A 17,228-nucleotide genomic window follows, 5' to 3' on the forward strand; every position below is an offset into this window, starting at 1 on the left:
AGCTAGCGCCATTCGACGGCCAACACCGCGGTTCCTGGTGTGTCCGCTGTGCCGTGCGTGTGATCATTGCTTGTACAGCCCTCTCACAATGTCCGGAGCAAGTATGGTGGGTCTGACACACCGGTGTCAATGTGTTCTTTTTTCCATTTCCAGGAGTGTATAACGAAAAATGGTACAGATTTCACCACATGGGAACGCAAGATAACAGGCATAAATAACGCACAGTGATTGATACCTGCATGCTAACTTAGAACTAGTTAAACCTCACTAACCTAAGGACATCACACACATCCATGCCCGAGGCAGGATTCGAACCTGCGACCGTAGCGGTCTCGCGGTTCCAGACTGCAGCGCCTAGAAACGCACGGCCACTTCGGCCGCCCTGCATGCTAAGAGTTACAGTATGTGATCCAAAGTGTCCAGACACCCCAAAAAACATACGTTTTTCATATCAGGTCCATTGTGCTGCCACCTACTTCCAGGTAGTCCATATCAGCGACCTCAGTAGTCATTAGACATCGTGAGAGAGTAGAATTGGGGCGTTCCGCGGAACTCACGGACTTCGAACGTGGTCAGGTGATGTGGGTGTCAGTTGTGTTATGTCTGTAAGCGAGATTTCCGCACTCCTAAACATCGTGAAGGGACATATATCCAGATCATCACACAGGAATTCCAAACTGCTTCAGGATCCACTACAGGTACTATGACAGGTAGGCGAAAGGTGAGAAAACTTTGATTTCATGGTCGAGCGGCTACTCATAAGCCGCCCATCACGTCGGTAAATGCCTAACGACGCATAGCTTGGTGTAAGGAGCGTAAACATTGGACGTTTTAACAGTGGAAAAACGTTGTGTGGTGTAACGAATCACGGTACACAACGTGGCGTTCCGATGGCAACGTGTGGGTATGGCAAATGCCCGGCGAACGTCATCTGTCAGTGTGTGTACTGTCAACAGTAAAATTCGGAGGCGGTGGTGTTATTGTGTTGTCGTGTTTTACGTGGAGGGGGCTTGCACCCCTTGTTGTTTTTGCGTGACATTATCACAGAACAGGCCTACATTGATGTTTTAAGCACATTCTTGCTTCTCACTATTGAAGAGCATTTCGGGGATGGCGATTGCATCTTCCAACACGAACGAGCACCTGTTCATAATGCACAGCCTGTGACGAAGAGGTTACATGACAATAACATCTCTGTACTGCGTGGCCTGCACAGAGTCCTGACCTGGATCCTATAGAACACCTTTGGGATGTTAAGGAACGCCGACTTCGTGCCAGGCCTCACCAACCGACATCGATACATCTCCTCAGTGCAGCACTCCGTGAAGAATGGGCTGCAATTCCCCAAGGAACTACCAGCACCTGATTGAACGTATGACTGCGAGAGTGGAAGCTGTCATCACGGCTAAGGACGGGACAAAACCATGTTGAAATCCAACATTAACGATGGAGGTCACCACGAACTTTTAAGTAATTTTCAGCAAGGTTTCCGAATACTTTTGATCACATAGTGTATATGGGAAGGGGAGAGAGAGAGAGAGAGAGAGAGAGAGAGAGAGAGAGAGAGAGAGTGAGAGAGAGACGTGATGGGGGTTTGGAGAAGACAAGGATCTAGCAGCTCAATAGCAGGTTGCTGTCTTCCTGGAAGGTTTTCCAAACTCTGTAATCTATACGACTACGTGTGTCAACCACCTGCACACAGATACCTGTCTAGTTCGATCAGACAACGTGTTCCCATCCCTTCAAGATCCTCTGGTGGGTCTTCTCGGTCACTGCAATCAGGGTGTTTCATGAACAGAATTGGGGAAGAGTTACTTGCGTGCAATTCTGCTCCGAACTTCCTTCCACTGTTCTTCCATCTGAAGTGTTCTTTTGGAAACATGTCGTTAAACGTTGGTATTAAGAAGTCTACCATTGCTAGCTACCGCATAATACAATACGTAGCGACGTACCTGTGTAATCCGCTGCTTTCTTTACAGGATGATCATTGGCATGAACAAAATGTTTTTCTTTTTTGTGTGGTCGGGTCGTAAATTGCACCTAACAATGAGAGAAAATTAAGAGCCAGAGACAGCAAACAGTAAATCCTAACGATATAATGATAAAATATTATGAGTACAATGTTGTGGAGACCACTGCTGTGACTAAGGACTTGTGGCCAATTACCAGCGTTTGCAGGGCACAACAGAAACAAGGCCTGGAAGAGATTCAATCTGTTTTCGATAGATCTTCACGTAACTGGCGGCTTTATTTAAGTCTCTGACCTCCTCAGGCAAGAAGGATTGCTATATATTGAACAGAATTATCTCAATGAATCTCAGAGCTTGCTATGGCAATCTAAATTTTCTGCTTACCCATAATAATAATAATAATTCCTTAGTTTTTGCCTATGATTTTGCCGTTTTTACCTTCCTTAGCGTACTGCGGTTATTTTCAGAGTTGTTGCGTCTATTTTACTTTCTTCAGTAGTCAATACAATTTAGTGATTTACGTTAATAGAGTATAATCTGGACTAGTATCCAGTTCATCAATAGTTTACAGTATAGTGTGATATGTCCAAGGTGTTTTTCTACTACCTCTACAGAATAAAACATAAATATATCATTTTATCAGAAGAATAAATAAGAAAATGGAAAGTTTTATGTTACGCATTATCACAAGGTAGTTTCAAATGATTGGATCTGACCCTTAACCGAAGCTTATCAACTCCCAATGGTGAACGAACGGGGCTGTAGTGGAAGATACAAAATAAATGTTTCATATAACATTCTGTCTATATTTACTATTCTTTGTTAGATAATATGAAATAAAAATATTTAAAGATGAAGTAATGTGCACTATCTGATCAACAGTATCCGGACACCCCTCTGTAAGGCGAAATTGAGCACGAAATGTCACGAGAGGCGGGCCCGCCGTTACAAAAGGAGTTCGGAGCATTGTGTTGTCTGTAGAGAGGCAGTAAAAGCAGAATAGGAGAGCTCAAAGACTTCAAACACGGACTATTCATTGGATGTCCTATGAGTAACAAATCCACGAACATCATTTAAAACCTTCCAGAGCTGCCCAAACCGACTGTTGGTGATGTGAATGTAAAGTCGAAATGCATAGGGACAACCACTGCTGAGCTAGGACCAGGCAGATCTCATTTTCTGGCGGATAGGAAGCATCGAGCATTGCGGAGGCTGTCTGTTAAAATCATATGAAATCAGTTGGAGGAGTTCCAGTGTACTACAAGCGGTTCAGGTAGCACAATATCTGTGCGTGGGAAGTTAAGAGTGTTGTACAACTGCCGAACATCTCCTCATAAGCAACACATTATTGTAGTCAGTGCCTAATGGCACTTAAGGTTGTGTAAAGAGCGACGCCACTGGTCAGTAAATAACTAGAAACGCGTGATTTGGAGTGATGAATCAAGCTATACCCTGTGGCATTCGGGTGGAAGGATTTGGGTTTGGCGAATGCCATTATGTGTAGTGCCAACAGTGAAGTGTGGAGGAGGAGGCGTTACGCTATGGGAGTCGCTTTCGTGGTTAGGGTGTCGTTCCCTTGTTGCGCCTAAGAAAACGGCTAAATGTGGAGGGATATGAACACATTTTACAGCCCTTTATACTACGTACAGTACAGGAGCACTTCGCAGACGATGATTGATTGACTTAACATGACAATGTTCCCTCAAAGCAGCATCTCTGGCACAATGTTTCATGGAGAATAACATTCCTGAAATGGACTGGCCTATTCAGAGTCCCGACATGAACCCAATTACACACCTCTGGGATGAGATAGAACGTCGACTTCACTCCAGACCCCACTGTCCAACGTCACTACCATCTCTGGTTCTAGCTCTTCAGGAAGAATATCCGCCATTCCTCCAAAGACAGGCATCTCATTCAAAGTAGCCACAATAGAGTTCAAGCCGTGATGACACGTCGTATTAACGAGCCAGATGTTCTTAATCACACAGTATCATATCGGGCTGGTATCAAGGATGTCGGACGCCTGTAATTGTTACAGACAGCAATAGCAGGGCTGTGCATCATTGAGACAGGATTCCTCAACCTATTGTCCAGTCCTACAGTCAACAGTTCGGCGGTGAGTTCGTCTTCCCCAACTGAGACATAGTCGCGTATACAAACAGTGATCCAATACTGTCAAATGTTTTTTATTCCAGTCTTTGACCACAATATGAATTCTTTAGACGATGACCGGTTTCAGTCCGTAATGACCTCCCTCAGATCTTTTTTACACCATGTCCTAAAGTGACAAGACCATAATGGCATCCTCAAAACATATAAATATAATCAACACAGCATCGCCACACGGATCTAAAATAAGGTGTCTTCCAACACGATAACGCACGAGCACACCGCGCTGCCCATCAACCGAATATAATGACCACCGTTATCTGCGTAGAACAAGCTGAGACTTGCAGTTCACCGTCACAAGAAACGTCCTCTCCCACTGGAACATCTCAGGACAGAAAGTGGTACAGACGCGACCAGTAATTCCTGGACTGCCTTGTGGGCAGCTTGTCAAGAAGGATTTAAGTGTGTTGCAACACACACTGTTGCAAAATGGTACCATATTTTATGATATCCAGCAGCAGATATAGATTCCACTGTTGTGTAAAGATGTGAGCTTTCGATAAAAACTATCTTTATTTTATTTACTTTTATTTTATTTCACAGTAAAATTACTTTTTATAGTTTCATAAGGCTTATACTTTCATGTCTTCCTCCCACTGAAGCGAAACACACTCACATTCGCCCATATGAAGATGGGGCAAAAAAGTTTTGGGCATTTTCCGCATTTGACGATATGGCTAAAAAAGTAAATACTTTTCCATGAAAGCTATCGTTAGTGGTGGAGAAGCATGAACAGTTTTGTTATTACTACTAGATACAAGTCTGATCAACCGACAGTTGTGCCGCCCGTAACATCATTATCTGCGAACGCGAAATGAGATTAAGCAGAACGTCGTTCAGGCTTAATTGCCTTCCAATTATGCTACCAGCAATACACCAACTTATAATTTGTTGCCTATTAGCCAGGCGCAACGAACAGCTGTGCAGACAATTTTGTGTCATTCTTCAACGAAATTTGCTTAAGAAGTTGTACACGATAATATGACATGAACTAGGTCAGCTTCGTTATTTCGTTCTGATCCCTACCAAAACAAACTGCTCATTAGTTTATTATTCTCTGTGGATCATTCAGCTTAAGTCAATTGTCAAGTGCCAAACGACTGAACCATAGGTTTCAGGTCCGAGCCGAGGTAAGTCATAGAATTTTCATGTGTCACCCATCACTTGTTTCATCTCTGTCAGTGTTTGTCAGTGTGAAAAAAGCCGAGTAGCTACGTGGTTTGAAGTCGAAGTTAAAACCTAGATCCTCCTATCACTGGATGGGCAAGTCAGTTCAAAGTCGAGACAAAACAGCATCATTGCTCACAAAAACCTACGGATTGAGACGGCTTTACCGTAGTGATAGTTTAACTACGTAAAAACAGATCACTAATATCTCAAATCAGTCGAAACTTGTTTGAGGTGAAATAATTCAGATAGACGCTCGCTACATAATGTGTGATAATACTTCCTTAAAGTACGTTCTTCACTGCTATTGACGAGGATGATAGGCTGAGTTCTGTCAGCAAGAAGGCTTCAGTCAAAGCGTATATGGGCCATGCTACTTGTTAACTGCGTATGTTGTATACTTGGTGGTAGCGTGAAATCGCATCAAATGTTTTTCGGGAGAAATATCGCATCAACTTGGGCTCAACTTTCTTCCTTTGGAATCTCGTTAAAATTGCGAGCCCGGTTTTATACGATCCGTAATTGCCGAATCGGTATTGCTTCTTGCGGAGGAGTTGCTCAGTGTACTGAGCAACAAAACTGTTCGTCATAGCAAGCACAAATCGTATTGTAGAACCTTACGATCAATATTCCGCAGTTAACAGCAATATTCGTCTACAGTCTCTAGAAGATGTAGAATGTCTTGTGTAGAAAATAACCAACCTCCCTTTCATCAATGGGCGTGGTATCTGATCGCTAAAGGCTTCGATTAAACGTCAACCTGTGGCCGGATGCTCGTAGAATAACCATTAGGGGGCAACGCTAATCAATATGGTTCATCGGGGCGAACTTAATACGGACGCTGACTGGCATTAATGAGTTCATAGCTTAGGAATAAACTGTGAAACTAGAGCCTTAATACTGGATACCTCATTAACCACTGACGTACAAAGGAGAAATATTGTTCAGCAAATCAGTGTATAAAAGATTCGTACTTAACTATCATTATTTTTTGTATCCCTTTCTAACAAGTTCTCGCAGAGCACTTGCATGCGTTTAATTATATTACCCTGTTAGCGTAGATCATACAGCCGCTCGCGTAAAGTGCTTTTTCCACAATGTACGAGCCTAGATTGGTAATTCTGGTTGAAAAGTAATAAATTGTAGTTCTTGAGGCTTTCACTTCAGATCTGTTGGGTAAAACGACTCTCGACCGTGTCGCCGATTCACATACTGTAAACTGCACAAGATCTCTTGCAAGCAGCTGCTCGACATCATCTACTGTGTACTTGGAGTTTTACGGAAGCTAAAGCGGGCTAAAACTTAAACCAGAATTGCCGAACGGAGATTTGATTGCTAGAACGCGTCGTAGCTCCAGAACACAGTTGAGGGTCGAAAAGCAGTCACACGCTAAAACACCATGATAAATAGTTCCTTAGTAATTTTCTCAAAAATCCACGAAATGTTTTTTTACATCTATTTGGCTATGGGAAAACAAAGCAACAGATTTAAATAAGTGTTATTACTAATAATTCTGAATTTTTACACACACACACACACAGAGGGAGAAAGAGAGAGAGAGAGAGAGAGAGAGAGAGAGAGAGAGAGACATACACAACAGGTGGGTGCACTGGACATCTTTGCAAACACACCATACAGCGCGGTAGAGACGGGCCCAACAACATGCCGAATGGGCCGCTGAGGATTGGCATCACGTTTTCTTCACCGATGAGTGTCGCATATGCGTTCAACTAGATAATCGTCGCATAGGGCCGACGTACGCCGCTGGTGGTCATCGAAGGCGCCGTAACGGCCGTACGATACGTGAATCTCATTCTCTGCCCGATAGTGCAACAATATCGCCAGCATTCGTCTTCATGGACAACGATTCGCGCTTCCATCGAGCACATCTTGTGAATGACTTCATTCAGGATAACGACACCACTCGACTAGAGTGACCAGCATGTTCTCCAGACATGAACCCTATCGAACATGCCTGGGATAGATTGAAAAAGGCTCTTTATGGACGACGTGACCCACCAATCACTCTGAGGGACCTACGCCGAATCGCCGTTGAGGAGTGGGACAATCTGGACCAACATTTCTGGCCTTGATGAACTTGTGGATAGTATGCCATGACGAATAAAGGCATGTATCAATGCAAGTGGACGTGCTACTGGGTATTAGAGGTACCAGCATGTACAGCAATCTGGACCACCACTTCTACAGGTCGTACAGGTGGTACAACATGCAATGTGTGGTTTTCATGATCAATAAAAAAGGCGGAAATGATTTTTATGTTGTTCTCTATTCCTATTTCCGTATAGGTTCCGGAACTTTCCAATAACAGTTTGCTCTTGAAAGGGGAAAGGTCCACAGACTTTCTTATGAGACATGGCACAAAAAAACTTTTACCTTCGGAGAATCTCACTCGTGTTCAACAATGTTATGCGGGTTTTCTGTTCCCCAAATCCTACAATTGTGCCTGTTTACTTTCCCATTTGTATGAAACGTTGCCTCGTCCAAAAATATTATTGAATTCACATAACCATCATCTTCGATCTGCTATGCAAAGAAACTCAAATCGCTGTTCTTTGTCTTTAGGATATAACTTACGCTCTAACTGTAGTCTGTATGGTTTCGTGTTTAATTTCTTACGCAAAACATGCCATATCGTTGGTGACATTTCCACCTTAAGTGAAACTCTGAAGAGAGATTTGGCCGAACTCCTTGCGAAAGCTTCTCTCACTCTCTGAACGTCATTTTCATTCACTCCTGGCCGACCACTTCTCTACTTGTCACACAAACACCCAGGATTAACGAACTTAACATACAGACTGTAGACTGTCTTTCTGGAAGGCGCTGATTTCGCTAAATTTTCGTTGGATATCAGTCGCACTCCTTGTTTTGTCAAATTCTAGCACGCGGAAGGCTCCAAAAAGCGCCAGCTTGATTATGATACCACCTAGCGACCACAAATGGAACTACAAGTCGCACTTACAATGAGAGAAAAGCTTACAAGTTTACTCTTTCAAATTATGTGTGTTGTTACTTTGTAATGCTACTCATTCAGCTACAATAATATTTTTAAGTGTTCCCGGACTACAGAAACAAGCTGCATGTTATTTCACCTCGTTCGTTATTAACTACGTATAACAAGATGTTTAACTTAAACGATTTTATAACACCCCGCTGAAGAAGAGAAATTTGATAACACCGAGTATTGATTTAAGTGTCAGGAAGTCGTTTCTCAAAGTATTTGTATGGAGTGTAGCCATGCATGGAAGTGAAACGTGGATGATAAATAGTTTAGACCACAAGAGAATAGAAGCTTTCGAAATGTGATGCTACAGAATAATGCTGAAGATTAGATGGGTAGATCACACAACTATCGAGGAGGTATTGAATAGAATTGGGGAGAAGAGGAGTTTGTGGTACAACTTGACTAGAAGAAGGGATCGGTTGGTAGGATATGTTCTGAGGCATCAAGGGATCACAAATTTAGAACTGGAGGACAGCGTGGAGAGTAAAAATCGTAGAGGGAGACCAAGAGATGAATACACAAAGCAGATTCAGAAGGATGTAAGCTGCAGTAGGTACTGGGAGGTGAAGAAGTTTGCGCAGGATATAGTATCATGGAGAGCTGCATCAAACCAGTCTCAGGACTGAAGACCACAACAACAACAACGACAAGCTTGTACGCGTCTATAAATCGACGGTGTTGTCGGAGAAGTCCGTACATCACAAATCAAACCAATGTACGCATTTTTTTAAATTTACTGATTGTCAGCGATAATTTTTCACCACAGAAAATGTCTATCAAGTATGAAATCAATGTCCACCACAACATATTAGAATAGTAGAACTAATACATATAAAGCTTGCAGCATAACAATAATAATAATTTTGGAGTGCTGAACCGCCTGCTGCTAATCTTCCAATTTGCGTGACTTCGGCAATTTGTGCGTCCCTAACCTACCCCAGTTACACTAACGGGGAAAGGAAACCTACAGTTTCAGATGAAATCCGAACCGCGTGTTATTCCTGGTGAACAACCATGATGTTGAGAGATGAAGGCTCAGTTAAAGGCAGACCGAAAGAGTCCAAGGTCTGACAGGGAGTCGAGAGCGAGAGCTCTTGGTTTCCAGGCAGGCTACTTACTGCTAGACCACCAGGGACAACAGCTCTCTGTATAAGCAAACGTAACTACGCATAACGTCTGTGTACACTTACATGTTATCATTATGTACTTCTCTGTGTCGAACGAATTCGTAGCAGTCTAATAGGGGTACATGATTAAAAAAGTAACGTTTGCCGGTGGACCTTGCATGACTGTTACGTGGCAGTCGCGGGATCGAAAACCAGTCGGACCCTGAAAATATTCAGTCCACCTCTAATGGAGCCTTCAAGCCTCAACGATGTGCGGAGTCATCAGGAATGACACGCGGTTCGGATTCGACGGTAAACTGGAAGTTTGGAAAACTGGGATGTATTAGAAAGACGCCAGTGGTGGAGATGGCGTCCAATTGAAAAACTTATATCCGCCCATTGAGTGACACGTACCACAGACCTGTTCGGGTGGCGAGTGTAATAAAATGTGACAAATGACGTAAGGATCGGAAGTCCCTATTTGCATTTGCATTTGTGAAGACAGGTGAGAAAATGGAAATATGCAACAGGCAACGCATAGCTCTTATTTTTTCAAAGGAATATGCTATAATATGCAAATTATGCAAAAATAGGGAAAAGTAATTGATTTCTCAACGGGAATTCGATCATTATGTTTAACATTTGGTAGAGTTTGAAATATTATACTTAGATGAAAATAATTTTGATTAAGACATATGTCCGATTTGACCTATAGAAGTCAGGCAACAGCCATCCGCCACTCTTTCTCAGGCTCCAAATGTTCACTGTATGGCCTGCTTGTCAGGCGTGGCGGGTTGCAAAGAGTGAGGAGAGGGGGAAGCTTTCAACACCATCCCTCGCCACTAACGTCTATCATTCACAACGTTATTTTATTCGAGCTAGGGCACCAGTGCAAAGTTGATTGTATGGACCGGTAGTCGTAAATTTTTAATGTGCATAACGAAAAAGTAAAATTAAATAGTTAATTAGGAGATTTTGTTTCTCTACTGGCATATTTCCGCTATCTTTGTATCAGCTAGTGCTTTTCTTTTGTATTAACACGTTCACGTCGGCTCTGGGAATTGTGTTTCTCGCTGTGTGACGGTGCGCATATTCAAGATTTCCTCCATCTGGAGGCACCGCTTTGAATGTTTCTCACAGTGGGGCGGCGATCGTATTCAAAGGCCTTAAGGTACCATTTTAGTGTATTGATCTCCTATTTTGAAAGCGAGATAGGTCCATTCTTTTAAAACTACGAGAGATCAGAAAAATAATTTTACATAAAATTAATCACAAATTACATGGTATCTCATTTGTTCAGAACGCTCTCTCTTGCAGTGTCACATAAAATTGTATTCACACCAACTCGTTGCGCCTGGCTGTTATGTAATACATCATACGTTGGTGTACTGCTGGTAGCATAATTGGTAGAGTCGAGCGTGAACCACTGGCGGCCGGGTTAACATGCCGGACATACAATGTGGCAGTGATAACAAATATTAGTTATCTCCCATTAGTCTTTGTAATATTTTGCCCTATATATGTTAAAATGGTATTTGATACACCGCGGGGGACTAACATTATCGCAACGATCTAAACCGGCGGTTTCCTATGCAACAAATTCCACGATTATCAGTATTGATGTCAGCGAAAGGTACTGGCTGAATGCCACCATACCATCACTCGGGCTTTTATTATTTTGTTGAAGGTATACTTTGAGTGCAATGTGTTCTTGTATTAACCAGTGTAATAAAAACAGTATCACCACGGCTGAATTCTCACTTTGTCATTGAACATATTTATATATCTTTATTTGAATGACGCCCAATCTGACTTCGGATCGTAATAATTTGAATGTGCTACTTGCTGCCAGAGAATTACATTTTTTTTGAAGTCCAAGGGTATTTCGCATGTCTCTTGTATTGTGCGTATCGGGTGGAGGTGTTTTCTCATGGGTGCCTCTCCAAAGAATCTCAATAATAATGAGGGTAAGTCGTCTATTCCAGGGGCTTTATTTCGACATAATTTACTCACTGTTTTGTAAAATTCGTCACGCAATGTAATACCTTCCTTCCCATCTTCATCTGTTTGCTCTTCCCTTTTTATAACAATGACGTTATGTTCATTTCCCTTTAAAAGCTCTTCTATATATGCCTTCCAATTTTTAAGTTCATCCCCCCCCCCCGCCCCCTTTTATTTAGGACGGGCTTGCCATCTGAGCTCTTGATATTCATACAGTTGCTTCCCTTTCCTACAGAAATCTCTTAAATGTTCCTATGGAGGTCACCTATCCTTCCCATCGTCATGCATGCTTCTACAGCCTTCCAATTGTCCTCCAGTCACTCCTACTTAGCCATTCTGCGCTTTAAGTCAATCTCATGTTTTAGACATCCATATCTCATGTGTTATTCACTGATTTCTACTGTGTCTTTTCTTTTTGAGTATTTGGTTCTATGTTGCATTCTGTATTTCATCTTTCAAAGCTTTCAATTAGTCTATTAGTCCTTCCACCTGTTTCAGTCAATCGCTGCCTAGTGCTTTCTCCGAACCTCTCAGGAACCTCTAGTTCATTCAATTTATTGAGATCCCCTCTTAACTTCCTACATTTCTCTAATATATTCAGTTTTAATCTGTAGTTAATGGTGAATAAATTATGATCAGAGTGGAACTCTAGCTTGGAAATGTTTTGTAGTTTAAAATCCGGTTTCCTAATGTATATAGTACCATACTGAAGATAAGGTGGATAGATCACGTAACTAATGAGGAGGTATTGAATAGGATTGGGGAGAAGAGAAGTTTGTGGCACAACTTGACTAGAAGAAGGGATCGGTTGGTAGGACATGTTTTGAGGCATCAAGGGATCACAAATTTAGCGTTGGAGGGCAGCGTGGAGGGTAAAAATCGTAGAGGGAGACCGAGAGATGAGTACACTAAGCAGATTCAAAAGGATGTAGGTTGCAGTAGGTACTGGGAGATGAAGCAGCTTGCACAGGATAGAGTAGCATGGAGAGCTGCATCAAACCAGTCTCAGGACTGAAGACAACAACAACAACAACATAGTACCATCAGCGGTGTAATCTACCTGAAACCTTTTGGTGTCTCCACCACTTATTCCACCGTCTTTCGTTATCCATAAACCATGGATTAGTAATGATTATATTGTTATCTGTGCAAAATTCTACTAGGTAGCTGCCCCTTTCATTCCTTCCCGACAGTCCATATTCTCCTGCTACATTTCCTTCTCTCCATCTTCCTTCAGTCGAATTCAAGTATGTGATTATAATTAAATTTTCAACTCCCTTAATAATCTAGATAATTTTGTTATCTCCTCATTCATTGTTTCAAACTCTTCATTACCTACGGAGTTAGTCGCCATATAAATATTTACTACAGTGATGCGTTCTGGTTTCGTGAATGTATTGGCTACAATAGTGCATTCACAGTGCTGTTTATGGCAGCTTACCAGTATTCCTATTTTCTTATTCATCATTAGGCTTACTATTGTATTACCATTACTTAATTTTGTATTTATAAAACTCCTCTCATTTGTCCAGAAGTTCTGTCCTTGGAACTGCGCTTCATTAGTTCCCACTATATCCAAATTCAATCGATCTATTTCTTTTTTTAAATTCTCTATTCCACTCAACCGATTAAGGGATCTAACATTCCAAGCTGCGATCCGCAGAACGCCAATTCTGGTTTTCCTGACGACATTCTCCTGAGTAGTCACCGACTGGTGATGAGAATGGAGTGTGCAAGAATATGCCATCATCATTAAGCTATAGAGTAGAGCTTCCCTCAGGAAAAATGGCAGCTGTAGTTTCCCTTTGCTTTCTGCTATTCACAGTACCAACATGTAAAGGCGATGTTGAGTAATGTTACAAGGCTACACAGTTGCCCCTGAATCTCCTACTAGCCCTCTTCAGCAAGTACAGTTTTGTCTGTCCTTTCCACAAATACCCTTCTGTTGTACAGGCACGTAAGCCACCTCTACTCTGTAAGGTCTATAGTTCACAAACCCCTACTCTGTGTTATCTAAGTGATCCACAGTATAGATCGTATTACTTAACATAAACTTTTAATTGTCTTTCTAATTAGTTGGTATCCGTAACCTCTTCAATTTCCTCGGAAAATCTATTGCATAATTTTATTCCTTGTAGAAAATACTGGATTTAAATTTCTATTTATTCTTTCTTGGTGAATGTTTGTTGAGTCTGTACCTTGTACCATGATGATAGGCAGAGATGTTTCTGCAGTTATTTTCGAGATTTTTGTATGTACTTAAATGATTGGTAAATTTACTCACGTGGGGTAGATAAGTCCCCAGAGTTTTGAAAAAATCTTTACAATATGCTCGATTATTCAGAATGAAATTTTTGCTCTGGAGCGAAATGCCACGTCTCCGCTGTATCCTTCCTTCCAGGAGTGCTAGTGTTACAAGTTTCACAGGAGAGCTTCTGTGAAAGTAGGGGATGACGTACTGCCGGAAGTAAAGCCGTGAGGACGGGTCGTGAGACGTGCTTGGGTAGCTCAGTCGTAGAGCACTTGCCCACAAAAGGCAAAGGTCTCGAGTCTGAGTGTCGGTTCGGCACACAGATTTAATGTGCTAGGTTATTATTTATGGTTGTTATTCTTAAGTCCGTTGTATAGTACTCTGTAGTTTGAAAACCATACGTACATTTTGCACATTTCTTCTCGATGAAAGATTAGTGTACCTAACAACTGGGTGTATGTAATAACAATTATGTAACTAAAAGACACTGGCACCACGTTGACGGGACTAAAGGCATAACATGCCGATGAAATTCTGTTTGCTGGTATCACGGTCTGTTCACATGACATCAGCTCACAATCAGTATTCATTTCTACAGATGATGCGTTTGTTGCGCAATCTATAGGGGTGCCAGCTACATTTAATTTAAGACTGTAACACTGTTGTTCTCCTTACAAGAACCGAAATTCTTGCAAAGCGTTTGCTTCATGTTCAGTATCGCTTATTTCCAAATAGCCCAGTCGTGAACTTTTTCCCAGCATTCAGTTTGTATTTTGAGCATAAAGGACTCTTGCGTTTCAGTGACTATAACGTTGCTGTAACCAACGAAGGAAAGGTTTCCCCAGGAGTAACACGACTGAGTGAGTCATTGATGTACATCCTGAACTTAACTATTTCTAATACTAATGTTACACAGCAGAAATGTATTATGCGAAAATGCAAAATTTTCTCGAAGCTCTCTCCAGTCAGCTCCAAGCCAAGGCAACCGAGGCCAACACCAGTGTCGCGATCCAAACGAGGAACAGGGAGAAAACCGACGTCGGAGATAGTAGATCAAACCCGGAAGAAATTTACGATATTGCAGTCCCTGTGCTATTTACAATTACGGTGGATGTATGTGCGGTGGAACAGACGCTGCAGCGACGACACCGATTATGAATTACGAAACACACAAACTGTATTCACGGTTGCGAATATGGACAAGCACCAGCCGAGTAATGGAATGACGGCTATCAGAATTTGCGCTGGACCGAGAATTGAACTCAGGTTTCCGGCTTATCGCTTATTTTCATTGTTGTCGTTCTATTATACGCCTGATGGCTGTCTATAATCGCAACTGCAAATGCAAGTGCATTTGATACGCCCTGAAGATATTGCCTCACCTCGCCGATCGAGAGGACAGAATCGTAAATTCAGCAGCATAACTTCAACGAGAGGAAGACATCACGACATTCTAATGGTACAACTTGATTTCTGAAGAGAGAGTAAGTGTTTTAAAACAACACTTATCAACCTGCTGATACGGCGGAAAGGCAGAAGCTGAAGCCCTAAAAGTCATTCTTTCAAAATAGAGGGGTGGCGAAGACAATTGATCACCACAGAAAAATTGCCTGCACTGGACCCTCGCTTTCCAGACGTTAAGTCGGAACGCCTACTTTTATTTTAAAATATTTTGGTTCTGACAATTGCTTCACAAAATTTTTTGTCTCTTTTTTCGTTTCTGTTGTCTCTACTATCTGTACCCTATTTGTTAGTTACGATCAGAACCTAATGATGGCCCACAAAATGACACACTCATCCTTGTTAAGAGCAAGTATCACTTCTAAATTCTATTATTGGTGATTCTGTTCTTCAGATGTATGTACAGATTTTCTGGAGTAAATTGCTTAAGTCAGTTTGTATTTGCGTGAGGACGCGATGTGCTCTACCATTATCATTTGTCTGGGCTGTTATGTGAAACTATGATGGTCGTTATCAGAATCACTACATAATTTTTGGTTCCCAGGTCTGCAGAATACTTGGCCCAACTACACTCCTGGAAATTGAAATAAGAACACCGTGAATTCATTGTCCCAGGAAGGGGAAACTTTATTGACACATTCCTGGGGTCAGATACAACACATGATCACACTGACAGAACCACAGGCACATACACACAGGCAACAGAGCATGCACAATGTCGGCACTAGTACAGTGTATATCCACCTTTCGTAGCAATGCAGGCTGCTATTCTCCCATGGAGACGATCGTAGAGATGCTGGATGTAGTCCTGTGGAACGGCTTGCCATGCCATTTCCACCTGGCGCCTCAGTTGGACCAGCGTTCGTGCTGGACGTGCACACCGCGTGAGACGACGCTTTATCCAGTCCCAAACATGCTCAATGGGGGACAGATCCGGAGATCTTGCTGGCCAGGGTAGTAGACTTACACCTTCTAGAGCACATTCGATGGCACGGGATACATGCGGACGTGCATTGTCCTGTTGCAACAGGAAGTTCCCTTGCCGGTCAAGGAATGGTAGAGCGATGGGTTCGATGACGGTTTGGATGTACCGTGCACTATTCAGTGTCTCCTCGACGATCACCAGAGGTGTACGGCCAGTGTAGGAGATCGCTCCCCACACCATGATGCCGGGTGTTGGCCCTGTGTGCCTCGTTCGTATGCAGTCCTGATTGTGGCGCTCACCTGCACGGTGCCAAACACACATACGACCATCATTGGCACCAAGGCAGAAGCGACTCTCATCGCTAAAGACGACGCGTCTACATTCGTCCCTCCATTCACGCCTGTCGCGACACCACTGGAGGCGGGCTGCACGATGTTGGGGCGTGAGCGGAAGACGGCCTAACGGTGTGCGAGACCGTAGCCCAGCTTCATGGAGACGGTTGCGAATGGTCCTCGCCGATACCCCAGGAGCAACAGTGTCCCTAATGTGCTGGGAAGTGTCGGTGCGGTCCCCTACGGCACTGCTTAGGATCCTACGGTCTTGGCGTGCATCCGTGCGTCGCTGCGGTCCGGTCCCAGGTCGACGGGCACGTGCACCTTCCGCCGACTACTGGCGACAACATCGATGTACTGTGGAGACCTCACGCCCCACGTGTTGAGCAATTCGGCGGTACGTCCACCCGGCCTCCCGCATGCCCACTATACGCCCTCGCTCAAAGTCCGTCAACTGCACATACGGTTCACGTCCACACTGTCGCGGCATGCTACCAGTGTTAAAGACTGCGATGGAGCTCCGTATGCCACGGCAAACTGGCTGACACTGACGGCGGCGGTGCCCAAATGCTGCGCAGCTAGAGCCATTAGACGGCCAACACCGCGGTTCCTGATGTGTCCGCTGTGCCGTGCGTGTGATCATTGCTTGTACAGCCTTCTCGCAGTGTCCGGAGCAAGTATGGTGGGTCTGACACACCGGTGTCAATGTGTTCTTTTTTCCACTTCCAGGAGTGTATTTTTTCCTCAGATGTTGAATTTCTCTTTATTCGACATTTGTTTGTGGTTCAAGATTGCAACTGCATGTATTCTTGCCATGTATT

The 17,228-nt window shown here is 43.1% G+C and overlaps 1 protein-coding gene across 1 annotated transcript in view; it reads right to left on the reverse strand.

Annotated features, from left to right (window-relative positions):
- LOC126267773 (laminin subunit gamma-1-like) overlaps window positions 1-17,228 on the reverse strand; it is a 184,457-nt gene that overhangs the window by 27,209 nt on the left and 140,020 nt on the right. The window lies entirely within an intron of this gene.

This window comes from Schistocerca gregaria, chromosome 4 (assembly GCF_023897955.1).
Source record: "Schistocerca gregaria isolate iqSchGreg1 chromosome 4, iqSchGreg1.2, whole genome shotgun sequence".
NCBI lineage: Eukaryota > Metazoa > Arthropoda > Insecta > Orthoptera > Acrididae > Schistocerca > Schistocerca gregaria.